This window comes from Vombatus ursinus, unplaced genomic scaffold, assembly GCF_900497805.2.
Source record: "Vombatus ursinus unplaced genomic scaffold, bare-nosed wombat genome assembly UNPS02015175.1, whole genome shotgun sequence".
Classification (NCBI taxonomy): Eukaryota; Metazoa; Chordata; class Mammalia; order Diprotodontia; family Vombatidae; genus Vombatus; species Vombatus ursinus.
The window spans coordinates 2,987,357-3,004,013 of NW_020954953.1; the positions used below are offsets into that span (position 1 = coordinate 2,987,357).

Genomic DNA, 16,657 nt, shown 5'->3' on the forward strand with positions numbered 1-16,657 from the left:
AAATAATTTTTTGATATTCAACAAAGATAATATACATTGTGAGGATCTTGCCATCTCTATACCCTTTAGTCACTTGAATGACTGTAAATATAAGTTTATTGTAGCATATAGTTTGCGAAAGCCTGTTTTCTTATCAACAACAAAGATACCTTCATGAGTGTGTAGACTGTTTTCATAAAGATTCTGGACAGATGGAAAAAGAAGATATCTGCATCATTAGTTAGGGATATTTTCTCTATTTTGTCAGTCCACCTTTTTGGTTCATATTTTTCCCGAAAAAAGTTTTTGATATTTTCCCCTTTTTCAAAGATATTAAGGATTGATGTTTAATGCCCCATTCCCCCAAATTATGCCACCTTTAGCACAAACCTACTCATCATCCACTTGGTCTATTCCAGTTTCTCTTCCTGTCTTTATTTTGTTCAGTGCTATTTTATGTTCTTTTGTAGCACATCAGAGACAGTTCAAACATGGAATATCATTAATGTTTAGAGCTTAATAATTGAAATTTGTATGGATCTTTTTCATTTTTTATGAAGTCCTCTTTCCTCACTTAAGGATAAAGTTTATCCTTAAATGAAATAAGTACATTTCAATAATATTCACATTTTTATAAAATTCAAGCAGTCTTTGTATCATAGGGGTACTATGAAAAGAATGGACCTCTTTCTGATGAAGATTCATTTTGTAAAAAGTAAAGGGATTACTCTTTGATATTTTGACTTAGAGACCTAGAATTTGATTGGTCCACACAGTTAGTCACATAAATTAAGATGGCATAATTTTAAACAGAGCAACCAATAGCATCCTCTACAATAATTTCTGGAACCTTTTCCTTTGATCCATGGTTGAATTGTAATTTTATTGGTTAATTCAAGGAAATGTTCCCAATAATATATGGCTCTACAAGTAGTCCAATTGGTTGAAGACAAAATCATAATGTGATATTAGACTATTTGAACTGAAAGAAGCTTTAGAATTCATGTAGCTGAAACTCCTGTTTTTACAGATAAGGAAATTGGTCCCCAGGTAAGTTATGTGACTTGCCTAAGGTTATGCATGTAGGCTGATGTATAAAAGCAACCCTTCATGATTAGTCAATTGATTTGTTTGTACAGGGTATATGACTTTAGTTTTAAGCATTATTGGTTATGGTCCTATAGCCTATTGGTAAGTAGATAATAACTTATCATCATCTTCATATGTTCTCATGTGTGTGTTAATGGATATGAATACATATCTATCATAAAAGATGCTACCACTGATATATTTTGGACTCATGAGTTTAGCAATAACTGATGAAGTTGATCCAAGATCTTCAGGTACAATTCTTTTTGCGTCAAAGGAAGCCTAAGTGACTATTTTCAAATAAGTGCCATTTTGTGGTGGGTAGCCTGGCATTATGTTTGCCCAATTAATGAATATGATTCAGTAGTTATTATCTCTTAGTCCCTTTAATTACTCTTTTAGAATTTCTTTTAAAAATAGAATTGAGATTTTTTTATTGATTGCTAATGAAATAAATTTAAATTAGAAGATTCTAGCTTAAAAAATGTATTCCTTAAATTTTTTTTAACTTTCCCTTTCTCTCTGTCTTTTTCTCCCTTCCTTCCTTTCTTTTCTTTCTTTTCCAGAGCTGTGTCACTTGATCACCTGCCACCTTTTCGGGAGATATTTTCTGGATGAATGGATGATTAATCTGTATTTCTTCTGTACTTCCTCTTTGGGTAAGGTTGAGCCAATCCATATGTTCCTAAAGCTTAAAGAGTATAATATATTAGTCAGTATTTAGTCCCTTAACCACTTCATCCCCAAATAAGCTTTGTTAACTGCTGTTTGTACAAAGGATATGAGTTTAAAAAGTCACATCTGTCTCCTTCCCATCCTCTTTGAGTGCAGATAATTGAAGTTCCTGTAGAGAAAGAGGCTTCAAATCCTTCTACTCTTTTCTAAGTAGCTTTTTACAAATGCACTTAAATTTGATGTGTGCCACATGATCCCATTGAAGGTGGAAAATGCTCTAAGAATCCCCAGTGGGGCCTTACATGGAGAGGATCTATCATGGCAAGTTTTAAATTCAATCCTTTTAGTTGCCGAAGACTGACAGGGAACATTTAAACCTTCTAGAACCAAAGCAGAACTGTTTCAGAATAGAGTAATTACAGTTCTAAGAGGAGATAAACTAAGGAGATTTGAGTACATTGAAATATCACTTTCAAAAATTTGGTAGTCCAACAGTTGAGGCCATTTTATACACACAAACACACATATGCACATATGTGTATGAGTATATAGATAACTTATGTGATTTCTCTTTGTGTGTGTAATACATGCATACATAAATACCTACATATAGAAATATAGTTTAGATATAAAATGTATCATTTGACTGTTTAATAAGTTCCAAAGTGTTAGGTATATAATAAAACATATGCTTAGAACAGGGTCTATGGAGTTATTTTGTCCATTTTCTTAGAAATGATTATATGCTTTTGATGATTTTTTTTGACAGATCCAATTATTCTTATTTATTTATTTTTTATTTTTCTTTCGGCTAGGCAATGGGGTTAAGTGACTTACCCAGAGCCATACAGCTAGTTTAGGTGTCTGAGGCCAGAGTTGAACTCAGGTCCTTCTGAATCCAAGGCCGGTGCTCTATCCACTGCACCACCTAGCTGACCCAAGACCCAATTATTCATAATCAAACTTTTTAATTTTACACACATGGCAGTTTTTTCCTTTTTTTTTTCCAGGATTATATACAAAAATCAATAACAATCAATAACCATAAATTACAATAAACTCCAAAAATATATGTGGCCTAAATATAAAATTTTCATGTCACTTTAAAAATAAAGAATGGAAGAAGATACCTTTCATAACTATAGTTAAGAGTAGATTTCGTAACCAAATAAGAGATTCCAGAGATCACAAAAGACGAAATAGACAATATCAGTTAAATAAAATTAACAAGCTTTTGCAATAACAAATCAGTTTAGCAGACTATTAAGATAAATTGTTGAGTAAAGGAAACATTTCCTTTGAATATCTTTGAAAAATATCAAGGCTATGTAGGGGATTGATGGCAGTATGTAAAACCAAGAACCACTTGGATAAGTGCAGTGGATAAGTGGTTAAATATTGAGAACCAACATTTCAAAAGAAAAATTGCAAATGAAAGTAATTTACATCATTAAGAGAAATGCAAATTTAAACAACTTTGAAATTTAACCCTACCTGGCAAAGATAATAAATGATCAAAATAGTGTTGGAGAGGCTGTATGGTGACAGGCACACTGATATATTGTTGACAAAGTTGTGAATTGATCCATCCCTTCTGGAAAACAAATTTTGAAGTTATGAAACAAAATCCACTAACCTCCTAGTGCTTTTTGATGCGGTTATCCTATTACTAGGAATCTACTCTAAAGATGTCAAAGACAGAAAAGTGTCAGTGTGGCATTTTTTGTGGTATTAAAAGTCCTGGAAACAAAGTAGGTCCCCATTGATTGGGTAATGGTTGAACAAACTGTTAGATGAGTGGAGCAGAATATTACTATGCAGAAAGAAATGAAAAATGTGAAGAATTACAGGAAACACAAGAAGCTTTGAATGAACTAGTATAGAATGGAATGAGTAAAGAGAACAATTTGCACAACTAAAATGGAAATGTAAGTAAAAAAACACTAAAGAGAAACTAAACTATTAGTAACTATAGTGACCAATCAGTCTTGGGGATCAGAAAATGATCTCACTGGAGAAGTGGATCAGTCCAGATTCTCTTTTTGAGGCTCCTAAATAACTTGCATTGAATTTCAGTCACTTCTCTTGCAATCTTCGTTGTGATTGCAAGAAATAGGAAAAAAAATTTCCCATGGAGGCATAAACAGCTGCGTCTCTTCTCTTAAGTGCCTAACATTGCTCGCTACTACCTACCTGTGAGCAAGCATTAATCTCTATATTTTAAAGATTTGCAATAGCTGACCCACAACTTTACTCTTAGGATATTTGAAAGGATCAATCTGCTTTTTAAAACTTGTATGTACTTCTGTTTTGTACTGGAATTTTTCTTAATGATATACTATGATATTAGCCACCTGTTCTCATGCTGGTGAGGATTTATAGGTAAAACCGCTAATGGCTTACATTTATATGATGCTTCGTGGTCACAAAATTTTTTCATACATTCCTTATTGTCTTGTTTTGTCCGCATAGTCTTCTGGTGGTGGTAGCAATGCAAGTATTTTTATATTGGTTTTAAAGATGAGGAAATTGGAGCTTAGAAAGATGAAAGTGTCCTCCTATCCAAGGTCACACAGCTACCAAGTAATGCCAGAATTTGAATACAAGTCTTCTGTCTCCAAATCTGGTGCTCTTTTCATTATGTAACCTCATCATATGGGTGATATAAATTAAAATAACCCACAAGATGTTTTAAAGCTTACCTGAAGGAATAACTAATTACATTCATTATATTAATTGTATTTATTTTTGCATAGGTTAAGTCTCAACTAACTCAACTAGTGAAAAAAATCTAAAATCAGGTGTGGCATAAAAAGATACTTTGATCTCAAGAATCAGGTTAGAGAACTCTGAACCTATATGTTCTAGAAAGATGATACCATCTGTAAGTTTTATGTATGTGTGTGAAGTTAGGGGAGGGAGAAGTGATGTCCTCAGCATGTCAGCAAAGAGGGGCACAGTGAAAAGAGTGCTGGGCTTGGAGTCAGAAAAGCCTCTGTTCAAAACCTGCTCAGACACTTCCTCTGTGAATTTAGCCAAGTTCCTTTATTTCTGAATGCCTCAGGCAACTCCTCAAGACTTAACCTGAAGTAGAAGGAGATATCACACTGTGTTCCCCCGTGTTGGTGAAACCACATGCCCTTCCTTCTGGGTATTTGTGTGTATATGTACATATGTGAACATACAGTAATTTCCAAAACAAGGAATCTGATCATTTTACTGTACTTTGCACTGAGATCAGAACAAATTTTGAGTGTTGTTTTCAGTTCTGAGTGCCAAATTTTAAAAGTGATGTTGGCAAACTGGAGCAATAATGCTATTAATAGCTGACATTATATGGTACTTTGAGGTTTGCAAAATGCTGCAATGTATGATTTCATCTGATCCTCACAGTAATACCATAAGCTGGTGGCTGCAGATTCAAGTGCAAATACCTGGTTTAGTTTTTTGTCTTTGTGTTACCAGAGTCCATCTTATAGAAAATAATTACTTAACAGGTATTTGTTGAATTGAATTTTATAGATGGGGAAACTGAGACTTACAGAAATTAAGTCACCCATGGTTTCACAACTAGTAAGTGTCAGAGGTGGACTTTGAACCAGGTCTCTTCTTACCTGCATCCAGCTCTATTTTTATTATTCCATTAGTACATCCAGGACAAAGACAAACCAGGATGATGAGGAACCTAGAAGCTAGGTCATGTGAGCAAGTTGAAGGAAAGGAAGAGATTTCTTTTTGTGGGGAGCAGGGTAGGGGCTGGGTGAATTGGGGATAGCCTGTTAGCTGTAGATGGAGCAAAGGGGGTCTGTGTTACTCTTGAGTCCAGAACCGTGAACAATGGATAGTAGTTATAAAGTTATGGGTTTTAATTCAATATAGCAGCTATCTAATGCAAATTATTGTATGTATAAAAATAAACATACACCAGCTGATGGAGTAAGCTCCCTGTTACCATTGGTATTAAAGAAGCACATGTCACTTGTTGGATATATAGTAACACTAATTCCTGCACTAGGTGAGAGGTTGGACTCTGAACTGGATCATGGCCTGACTCTTCTTATTTTTGTCATCTATTCTACTTTATTTTAAGTCTATATCTTTATACCAATAGCTAGAGTTCTTTTGGTTATCTTCAGCACTTAATAGATGTGTAAGGAATTTAGGAAAATCATTCAATCCATGCTCTTATATTTGGGGAGGTTAAGCTAATTATTTACGACTGGTGGTTGTATATTTTATTCATGAGTATTTTTAGGGAACTTTAACTACCTTGATAACTTCCTTTGATATCTTATTTTAGTGCTTTTTTTTTTCATCTTGACTGTAAAAATTATCTTTTCACCATATTGTGCAGTGGAAAGAGTGTTGGATTTAATATTAGAGGAGCTATTATATTCAGATTTTGGCCCAGTGTGATTTTGGGTTAATAAGTTAAATCTCTCTTGGCCTCAGTTTCCTCATCCATAAAATGAAAGAACTGAACTAGATGACCTCCAACATCACTTCCAATTCTAAATCTATGATCCTATGATCTCCTGCTTTATTTTAAGTATATTTCCTCTTATTTAATCCTTCCTAAGTATAAAAAAGCAAATTATCCATTCTTCCAAACATTGATTAAGGTGTGCTAAATTGGTACAGTGACAACAGTTCTTTGTTTAGATTTAGCCTGGGTTTCATTCATTTTGCCTTACTGCCCTCCCCAGTCCTTTCTTAGACTTTGTGGCATCATTGAGATTAAAGATTACCTCTGAGAGTCACCAATGTGCTAAGAAATAAGTATGGCAGGCCCAAGACATAGGTGAAATCAGAGAATCTCAGAATTATAAAGCACCTCTGATTTAATGTAGTCTAGCCTATGCCTGAAGCCACATAATACAAGTCATGTTATGATGGCATTTTATTTAATTGAGCACTCCTGTCTTTGACCTAAAAGTCTCATGAATAAGAGCCTTATTATCCTGAAAAAAAGAGACTTCCTCCAGGTCCTGCCCTTTTCCAACCCATGGTCCATAGAATTGCCAATTATATTCCTAAAGCACATATCATTTCCTATTCAATAAGATTCATTGGCTCCTTGTTGACTTTTTTTTAAAAATTTTTTTTTTATTTTTGGGCAATTGGGGTTAAGTGACTTGCCCAGGGTCACACAGCTAGTAAGTGTCAAGTGTTTGGTCTGAGGCCAGATTTGAACTCAGGTCCTCTTGACTTCAGGGCCAGTGCTCTATCCACTGTGACACCTAGCTGCCTCTCTTATTGACTCTTAAGATCAAATAACATACTATTCACAATCCATCTCCAGCCCATGTTTATTCCCTCATTTTGCAGTTACTCCAGTTCACATACTCTACAGTCTCACCAAACTGACCTTCTTGACCCCAAATTACTTTGTATTTACTGGGTTATTTATTTTGTGTTTACTTATATGTGTACATATTGTTTCTTCCAGTAGATTGTAAGCTCCTTGAGGGAAGGGATTTTTATTTTGTATTTGTATTCTTGATGCCTAGCTCATTGCTTGGCATGTAATAAATGCTTATCAAATAAGTGATTGATATTAGCAAGCTCTAGAATAGGCTAAAGGCACATAACAGCAAAAGTTGTGTCCAGCTTGCTATGTGACTAATAGAATGTCACCTGTGATAAGACACTATTTTTGTCCTGCTCAAAACAGGAAGACTTTGTCCACATCTCTGAGAGCCTCAGTTCCTAAAATGGGGATAGTAGTATCTATAGTCCCTGCCCCACAAGGTTGTTTTGAGACTTCATTATGTTTAAGGCACTTTTAATCTGGAAAAAGCACTTTTATAAATGTTAGCTATTGTTGTTGTTGTTATTAGCACTATCGCTACCACTACCAACAGTACCTAAACCCCAAACTGTAGCTAACACATTGGCATTAAAGTTATTCTGGCTGCAAATCAGTACTATTGGATTTTAAATATGAAATGGAAAGTAATAGCAAGTATGGATCCCAAGCAATTCTTGTTAGACAAGTCACTATGGGTTGATGGTGACAACTTGGGCAGAGGAAACACCATTGAAGATTGACAAGAATTTTAAGCATTTCAAAGGAGAGTCTAATCACTACCAGATCTTGTTGATATATAGTGATAAAAGATGGGATAGCATATCGTTAACAAAGGTATCAAACAGTCCAAGAGACAAAGATGTAGAGCAATCTCATAAATAAGATAGACTGAAGTATTGATTGTACTTATACTCTGTTCAGAACAGATGATAGAACCAATAGTATTGGAATTTTAAGTAATACTTCTGCACATGGATAATTAAATCTTCCAGCAGTATCCTCTTTGAACATGAAAGCAGGATCTATTAGAAGTATTTGATTTCAGAAAAAGACTGATTGGCTTTGAACCTTGTGACCAGAATTAAAAAAAATGTTTTCCATTGAGAAGAAATTTTGTGAGACTATTATCATTTACTCAGATGGAAATGTCAGTATTTTTAATAATGTTCCAGTATTGTCTTGTTTTCATTTGGAAAAAAGTTCTGCAACATTGTTTCCTGAGTTTTGCCTTCTTTCAGCCCAAAGCAGTCCTGCTATTTGTAATGATTTTTTAAATCATAAAGTATATGATAAGGATCTCATTTCCATTGATATATTTCTACATTTTGTTGCTTATCATTAAATCTTTCATTTGTGTGAGTGCATCAGAATAGTTTTATCACATTTGTGGGATATCATATCTTTGGAAATTTTGCTTCACTGACAATGGTTTATTCTTTTTGTCTTTTTCCCTATGGAAAACAAATAGATTAGGCTATTGTCTGTTGATTAAAAAGAACATTTGATAGACTGTTTTTTATAGTATTGCCCTTTTTTGAAGCCCCAAAGTGACTAACATTGGATTGTAATAATGGTTGTCAGGTTTTTTGAATGAGGGTTTTTCATGCTAAGTGAAATGCATTTGAATCATCCTGATTCCTTTCACTTAAATAGTAATATGTATTGTTTCAAAATTAGTTCTTTTTGTCCTTTTTAAGACAGGTTTTACCTTGATGGATCTAAGAAAGTGGTCCTCAAACTTCATTATATATGGGATATGTTACTATTCTTTCTTCCCCCTTCTTTTACCTGAACCTCTAACCCATTCCCATCTTCCACCCAACAAGACTCCCCTCTTAAAATAAAAAGAAGCAGGATAAGAATTTGGGGCACAGGACATATAAGATGATAGGAAAAATTAGGATGGTTAATAGGTATGGATTTATCTCAGGGATGACTTGACTCTTAAAATGTGTCTTATAGTAATGATATTAATACTCAAATGTAGTTTTTAAAGAAATGATTAAGCATTCTGTGCCTCTGAGTCAGTAACTTAAGTAGTTATTTGAGGCCAAAATAGTAATTCTCTGGGATTTTTTTTTTCTTGGAGAGTTTAACTTCAGAAAGGGGTTAACACATATGTCATCTTATAGTATTATCCTGGAATGAGGCCAGTTTTATGAAGGAGGGAAGTAGCAATCACTGTCATTTAAGGAAGAAGACTGATAATGTTCTACTGCAGTCTGCTCTGAGCCTTCAGAACTTGAACAGCTCTGCAGAGTGAGAAGGCCCAGTTCACTGTATTAACTGGTTTGTGTGACTTCACTGATAAAGAAAGAAGCTAAATAATGAAAAAAAAAACCCAGAGTACCAAAAATGTTGGCAGTAGCACACAACTATGAGTACTCTTGAATTTTGAAGGCTTAGGAGCATATAGTTTACATATCTAAAGGCCAGAATTACATCAAAACAGGTGCAGAACAAGTGCCTATTTACAGTGGTAGAGGGAGTTTCTTCCTTGGGAATTCCATTCCATTAAGATTTCAGAAGCAATACAAAAACAACAACAATAAACAAACAAAAATCCCTCACAACACTCTTTACATAAAGTTATTGTTGAGCATGTTTGTAGCCTCCTTGCACCTAATATGCACCTAACATGCACCAGACATGGAGGATGTCTTGTGTAGGGCCCGAATGGAAGAATTATCTTTAAATGATGACGTCTCTTAGATCCTATTTGCAGATGATATTGTGCTGACTGCAATAAGACTCAGAAGATTATTGAGCCTTCTAACTGAGGTCCTTACTTATTCAAAGAGAGAGGCCTAAGAAGCTATGTTGGAAAAACTGAATGGATGAGAAACTTATTGTTTAGACATATGTCATGCAATTGGAAGGCAAATCTACTGATTTGGTATGCCCATGCGTGTTTAGAAACGATGTTTATAAATCTTTGTCTATCAACTATAAATGTCAGTCCAAAATGACTTTAATAATAAACCATACTGTTCATTATTTTTAAGTTTTATACTCACTTTCTTTTCTCTAACATATACAGTATACTTCATTGTAGACAAATGAATTTATTACTTTCAAATTACCTACAATACCTGAGAAGGGTATTGTCGATGAACAATTCAGTTGGGCCCAGAATTGAATAAGGTGGAAAAGAGGTAGATTCCTAAAAACAAAAGAAAAAAAACAAAAGCCCCTAAAAATATGGAATAAAAACAAAACCAAAAATATTGTAAAATAGTGTGATATTGTAAAAGCTGCTGTCACATTTTTTTCCCACATCAATTGGTAAGTATTAGATATTTTGGTAAACTCATGAATTTTTCACCTCTATCATTGTGTTTAAAACTGTATAAAAGGTATATATCTTTAAAATTCCTGTAGACCTTTCCCTTCTTGTCTGATCTTCCTCTGTGTGGCCTTACACCACTCTAGCCCACAACTCTTGGCGCTGAGCCACTTTGGTTGAAACATTCTTAATTTTAGGATTTCATTAAGCTAAATTATTTTAATTAGAAAAAAGTGAGAAAACACAAAATGGTTGAATTATATGTTTCTTTAAAACAACTGATGCTTTAATTTAGTTTTCATTAAGTAGAAAAATTGTTGTCTGGTTGTAACAAGAGCTTCCAGTGTAGGGCACTGCACCTCAAGCTAACTTAAAACTGAAATAACTCTGAAATGAACACAGAGTTTTGCTTATACGTGGTATCATTTTGCAAAATTATAAAATTATTTTTTAAGGGCTGCTCTCGAGAGAGAGGAGTTTTCATGACTAACATTCCAGCTGTGGTTTTGGAGACTATATGTTTACTGAAGCTCCATACAAAGGGTGTTAGGTGTGTATGTTAACTATGAGAGTGCTTAAAAAAAGAAACTGAGGCTAGTTTCAAGTGAGTAAACCTTTATTCAGCAAACTTTCGAATAGTTTTCCTATGGAACTTTCGTGGTAATTCTGGAATGCAGGGTCAAACAACAGCCCAGTCATAAATTATTCCCTGGTGGCTCTGAGGCATTATGGCAAGCTCTCCAGGCTAATCATTTCAAGCGGCCCATGGAAAACCACTTTCTGGTTAAGTCTGCATCATCCTGTTCCACCAATGGAAAAAATTGAACATGATGAGGGTGTGTAGCTTGCAGACAAAAATACATCCAGCATTGCACAGGATCTGTTTTTAGCTCCTAACGGCCGAACATTTTGAAGTGTTAGACACAGTTTCCTGGCTTACCATGGGCAGAAAAGAAAGGAGTGTGTATATGTGTGGATATACTCTGCCTCTTTGTGAGATTGCTCCTGACACACAGAACCATGAGAAAAACTGGTTAAAACAGAAGTTTTGGTGAAGGTAAGGTTGTTAGGGACTGAAGTCTGGGAGGGAATGGTTTGGGATTACAACTTGTCTATGTTTATAAACTATAAATGGCAGTCCAAAAATGACTTTAATAATAAACCATACTCTTTATTATTTTGAAGTTTATACTTGCTTTCTTTTTTCTAACTTATACAGTGTACTTCACTGTAGACAAATGGATTTATTACCTTCAAATTTGAGTTACTATTGTCAAATTTATTCCTCAAAACTCTTATCTATAAATGTCCTATGTCGTTATTTGCCTCAGTTTTCCAATTAGTTTTGGCCAAAGCTGACTCTCCTGATTTGTTGAGTATAACATACCCTTGATGTGATATTTATTTCGCAATCTGGACTCTTAAGGTGTTCTATGTCTATTCATTAAAATTTTTCTAAATTTTATTCTTCTGGTGTATTCAGCATGGTTAGAATGTGAAAGAAAACTAGTGTATTTTTTGATTTGTTAATTATTAACTTCCCGTCATGCCTGTTTTCTTCTGAGTGGAAGTTCTACAATTTGATAGTCAAATTTTAAACTTTAATACTTCAAATGTAGTCAAACATCACTTAACATGCTGAAGTTCTTTCCTGAACTCTCTGCACCAGAAAAGAAAGCCCTTCTAATCTACGGAGTGCCTTGTTTAAACAGAATGATTAATTCTCTTTACAATTCAACAGAGATGGCTAATTCCTTAGGGAGTTTGTGTGAGAAGTAGAAGTAATATATGATGGCCAGTGTGTGTTTCTATTACGAGTGACAGAGTTACGACTCCTTGTTGGTATATTTCTCTTTTGCCTTTACGTTTATTTGGTCAAGCATGTAATTCATAGAAAATTGGTGGGTGGAAGTACGCAAATAGGAGACTGCGTTAAAATAGTCCCTTAACTTAAGCAATTATTTATAGAAATCCTGGAGAATATGGTGTTGCTGAATCACTGTTATAGGGATTTCCACATTTCCTAGGGTAATAAAACTGAGCAGTTTGCTAATGCTTTTATAGTTTTTCTGAATTTTAATTTCTCTTTTTGACACATTCAGTATTATTAAATTGAAAGTTGTTTTTATTTATCTTAGCACTGCTAGGTGCAAAATGTATTATTTTTTTCTAATATTAATAGTTAGCTATGTGGGAATTTTTTTTGTGATGCTCACTCACTCTTAAAGGTAAAGGAACAAAGTGAGCTTTTGTTCATTTAAACAACTCCAAACTAAAAACTCCCCGCATTTCTTCTCCCCTGAGAATATAGGTGAGAAGCAGCTGGGTAAAATATTCAACATTTTATTTTTTGTCATCTCTCTTATTGATGATAAAATACCACACTGGCAATTATAGAAATTATTAAGAGCAGGTATAGAATGAACAATGCCTGGTTTCCTTTTTAGTCAGGCTAAATCTTGTCAGCCATGTTCTACCATTTTTTGAGAGATAATCCTGGTTTTTTTTAAGTATCTTGATAAAAATTCTAGTAAATACTTGTGGAATGGTAATCTTTGTTTTCTTGTTGACTTTATATACATCTTCTATAGGGGGACATGAAAGCTAGGCTTACTAATGGAACTACAGAATAGGTTTAAATAAAAGTACAACATTGGGGTTAGCTAGGTGGCACAGTGGATTGAGTCTGGAGTCAGGAAGATTCATCTTTCTGAGTTCAAATCTGTCCTCAGATACTTTCTAGCTGTGTGACCCTGAGCAAGTCACTTAATCCTGTTTGACTCAGTTTCCTCATCTGTAAAATAAGCTGGAGAAGGAAATGGCAAACCACTCCCATATTTTTGCCAAGGACACCCCAAATGGGATCAGAAAAAGTTAGACATGACTGAAATGACTGAACAACAGCAACAGACAATATTGAAAGAAATAACAAATAATATAAAAATTATAGATGATTATTTCACTCATTTGCAGCAAAGTATAGAAATCTGTATTGCTAGTCATTGGAATATAAGGTTTCATAATTAATTTGATAGTTAATGGCACATGTCCAATTATGGTGGTTTGAATGCTATATATTCTGTCAGATCCTCTTCTTAGCTTCTTTCAAAGCTCAGCACAGGTACTGTCTTCCACAAATAGGAGCTTGATTCACCTTAGCTGCTAATGCCTGCACCTCACTCCAATTACCTTTTATTTATGTTGTTTATACTTCTATGTATATACTGTTGTTTTATCAAATAAAATAGAATTTTCTTGAGGGCAGGGACGTGTGTGTGTTTTTTTTTCAATTTGAGATGCCAGTGGTATATCCAGGTAGACCTGTGCAGCAGACAGTCAGAAATATGGGCCTGAAGTTCAGGAGAGAGATTATAATAGGTTATATAGAATTGTAGGTCATCTATATAGAGATGACAGTTGAGCTCATGGGAACTAACAGTATCATCGAGAGAGTATGTTGACAGAAGAGCATTGAGCCAGATAAGATAGGGCATTAAGTAATACTTACTTTTAAGAGTTCATATGGAGGATGATCCAGCAAAGGAAATTGGGGAAATAGCTGGAAAGATTGGAGGAGAATCTGGAGAAATCAGCATTACAAACACCAAGATACCAGGGAGTAAGAGGTGTTCGTTAGTGTCAGAAGTTGTAGAGAAGTGAAAGACAGGAATGAGAAAAGGTTGTTAGATATAGCAGTTGAGAGATTGTTGATAATGTTGGAGAGAGCAACTTCAGTCAAGTGTTCTGGTCTGAAGCCAGATTGCAAGTGGTTGAGAAGTGAGTGGGAGGTAAGGAAATGTAGCCAAGTGTAGATTACTTTTTTTTTTTAAATTGTAGTTGGATTGTGAAGGGGAAAGGGGGGAAGGGAAGGCAACAAGCATTTATCTAGTACCTACGATGTGCTAAGTACTGTGCTAAGCGCTTTTGACAAATATTATCTCATTTGATCCTCACAAATACTTTGTGAGATAGGTGCTGTTCTTATCCTCATTTTACAGTTGGGGAAGCTGAGGCAAACAAAAGTTAAATGACTTGACCAGTGTCACACAGCTAGCAGTGTCTGTAGCTAGATTTGAATGAAGGTCTTCCCAACTCTAGGCTATCCACTGTGCCGTCAGTTGAAGACATATTGGATGATAGGGAATGGCAAGGTCTAATGAATTTTGTTTAGGAAAAAAGTTTTATCGATAACTTTTCTTTTTTTTTTTTACAACATAGGAATTTCAGTATATAAGACCCTTTCTCTTTCACCTTAACTCCTGCCTATTAGCTCTGCATTGTAATAAAGAAAACCGTTAGGCAAAACCAACTGAGACAGTGACCTCATCTGACAGTTTTTGTAAAATTCCGCCTCTGTATTCCCCTCACTTCTCTGCTGAAAGAAGGGAAGTCTTTCCTCACCTCTTTTGGGAGCCAAGCTTGGTCATTATAATTACTTAGCTTTGGGTTTCATTTTAGTGTTCTTTTCATTTACATTATCATGGTTCGTGTGAATATTGTTCACTTAGTTCTGCTTTCTTCCAAATGAATACTTTTTTAAAGATTGGATACGTTTTTCAGTCTCAGGGAAGAAGTCAGGAGAAACTAGATGAGAGATATTTTTGTTGGTCATAATGATAAAAGACAAGTTTCTGTGGGGAGAGTGAGGAGACCAGGCTCTTTCTGACTATCTGAACTGGTTATAACTAGGGCTTGCAGCCTGCTGTCCTATGCTACTTTTGTTAGGGAGTTTGTATGGGATTTGTAAGAGGGGAGTGAGGAGCTGACCATGGCTGCCTAATCACACTTGCCCCTCTATTCTGGACCTGGGCAGTTTCGAGGGTGCTGAGTTTCTTTCCGCTCTTAAGAGTTGGCTCTCAGCTCACAATAGGCCTTCTTTCAGGTAGGAGTGGGGACAATATTTTTATGCTGGGAAGAGTCTGTGTATACCATATATTAATAGTATTCCAGGAATGGGTGGGTCAAAACCTTTTTTGTTGTTGTTCAATCGTTTTTCAGTCACGTCCAACTCTTCATGACCCCATTTGGGATTTTCTCGTCAAAGATACAGGAGTGGTTTGCTATTTTCTTCTTCTGTCAAAACCTTACCTGGGATCAAGTCATTAAGTAAGATACATCATCGACTTTTGATTGTCAGTATAGAGATGGAGCAATCCTTGCCCACAAAAGGTTGGGCTCATAAATAAGATATAAAGACAGCAAAGCAGAAAGACACTTTCCAGAGGGAGAAGAGAGAGAGTAGGCCTAGTGAGCAGAAGAACTCCCCAGGTCTGGGAGAAGAAAAATTGTGAGATGAATTATGGACAGAGAAGAAATTGGTGCCAGCTGAAGAGAGCTTTGAGACCATGTCTAGTGTGGGAGAAGCATGTGGGAAGCTTGCTTGGAGCCTAGCAAACTTGGACGTGCTGTATCCTGAGAGAAGCTGTTCACAAAAAGCAGGCAATTGGTATCCATCCCCTTCCCTCTACCCATATGGCCATAATCTTAGTTCAGGTATTCTCCCCTGGACTATTGCAATAGCCTCCTAATTGATCTCTTTGTCTTCGGTCTTTCCCCACTTTAATCCTCTACATAGTTCCCAAATTAATATTCCAGGTACAGGTCTGACTATGTTACTACTCTACTGAGAGATTTCCATTGCTTTCCAGTTGCCTCTAGGATAAAAGGCAAACTCTTCAGCCTAGCATTTGAAATGCTCTATGATCTCATTTTCCCCTACCTTTTCAGTTTTATTTCACATTATTCTCTTTCATCTACTGTGGTTCCAGGCAAACTGGTTTCCTAGCTATTCCCTGGACCCAACATATCTTCTTTGATTTCTTCATCTTTGAATAAACAATGTCTGGAATGTATTCTCTCCTCATTTCTGATCATACGAATTTTTTTTTTATATTGGAAAACTTTTTATTGCAAGTAGAGTGGTATAGTGGATGCAGTTTAGATGATTCCAATTTTATTGGCAACATCCAAAGCTTTATAGTTTGGAGCAAGTTGGATATAGGCCTTCTTCTCTCCATCAGGCTGGATCAATGTGTTGATGTCATGCAGCTTCTTTACCACCTGCTTAATCTGATGTTTGTTGGCCTTGACGCCCACAATGAAGACAAGGGTGTTTTTGTCCTCATTCTTCTTCATAGCAGACTCAGTAGTCAAGGGAAACTTATTGATGGCGTAGTAATCAAGCTTGTTTCTCCGTGGGTCGGCGGAAGGTGGGGGAATGTTTGGATCTTCTTTTTGTGAGTATAGGCACTCTTCAACACCACCTTGTTGCCTTCAAGGCCTTGGACTTGGTTTCTGCCTTGGGGGGAGGGGGGCAA

The 16,657-nt window shown here is 35.5% G+C and overlaps 1 protein-coding gene across 2 annotated transcripts in view; it reads left to right on the top strand.

Annotated features, from left to right (window-relative positions):
* The window catches only part of LOC114031508 (T-lymphoma invasion and metastasis-inducing protein 2-like), a 288,383-nt gene that overhangs the window by 104,416 nt on the left and 167,310 nt on the right, over positions 1–16,657 (top strand). For both annotated transcript variants that reach the window (XM_027846621.1, XM_027846622.1), the window contains one exon: positions 1,635–1,727. The gene's annotated coding sequence lies outside the window, so the exon portion shown is untranslated. The remainder of the gene's footprint in view (positions 1–1,634; positions 1,728–16,657) is intronic.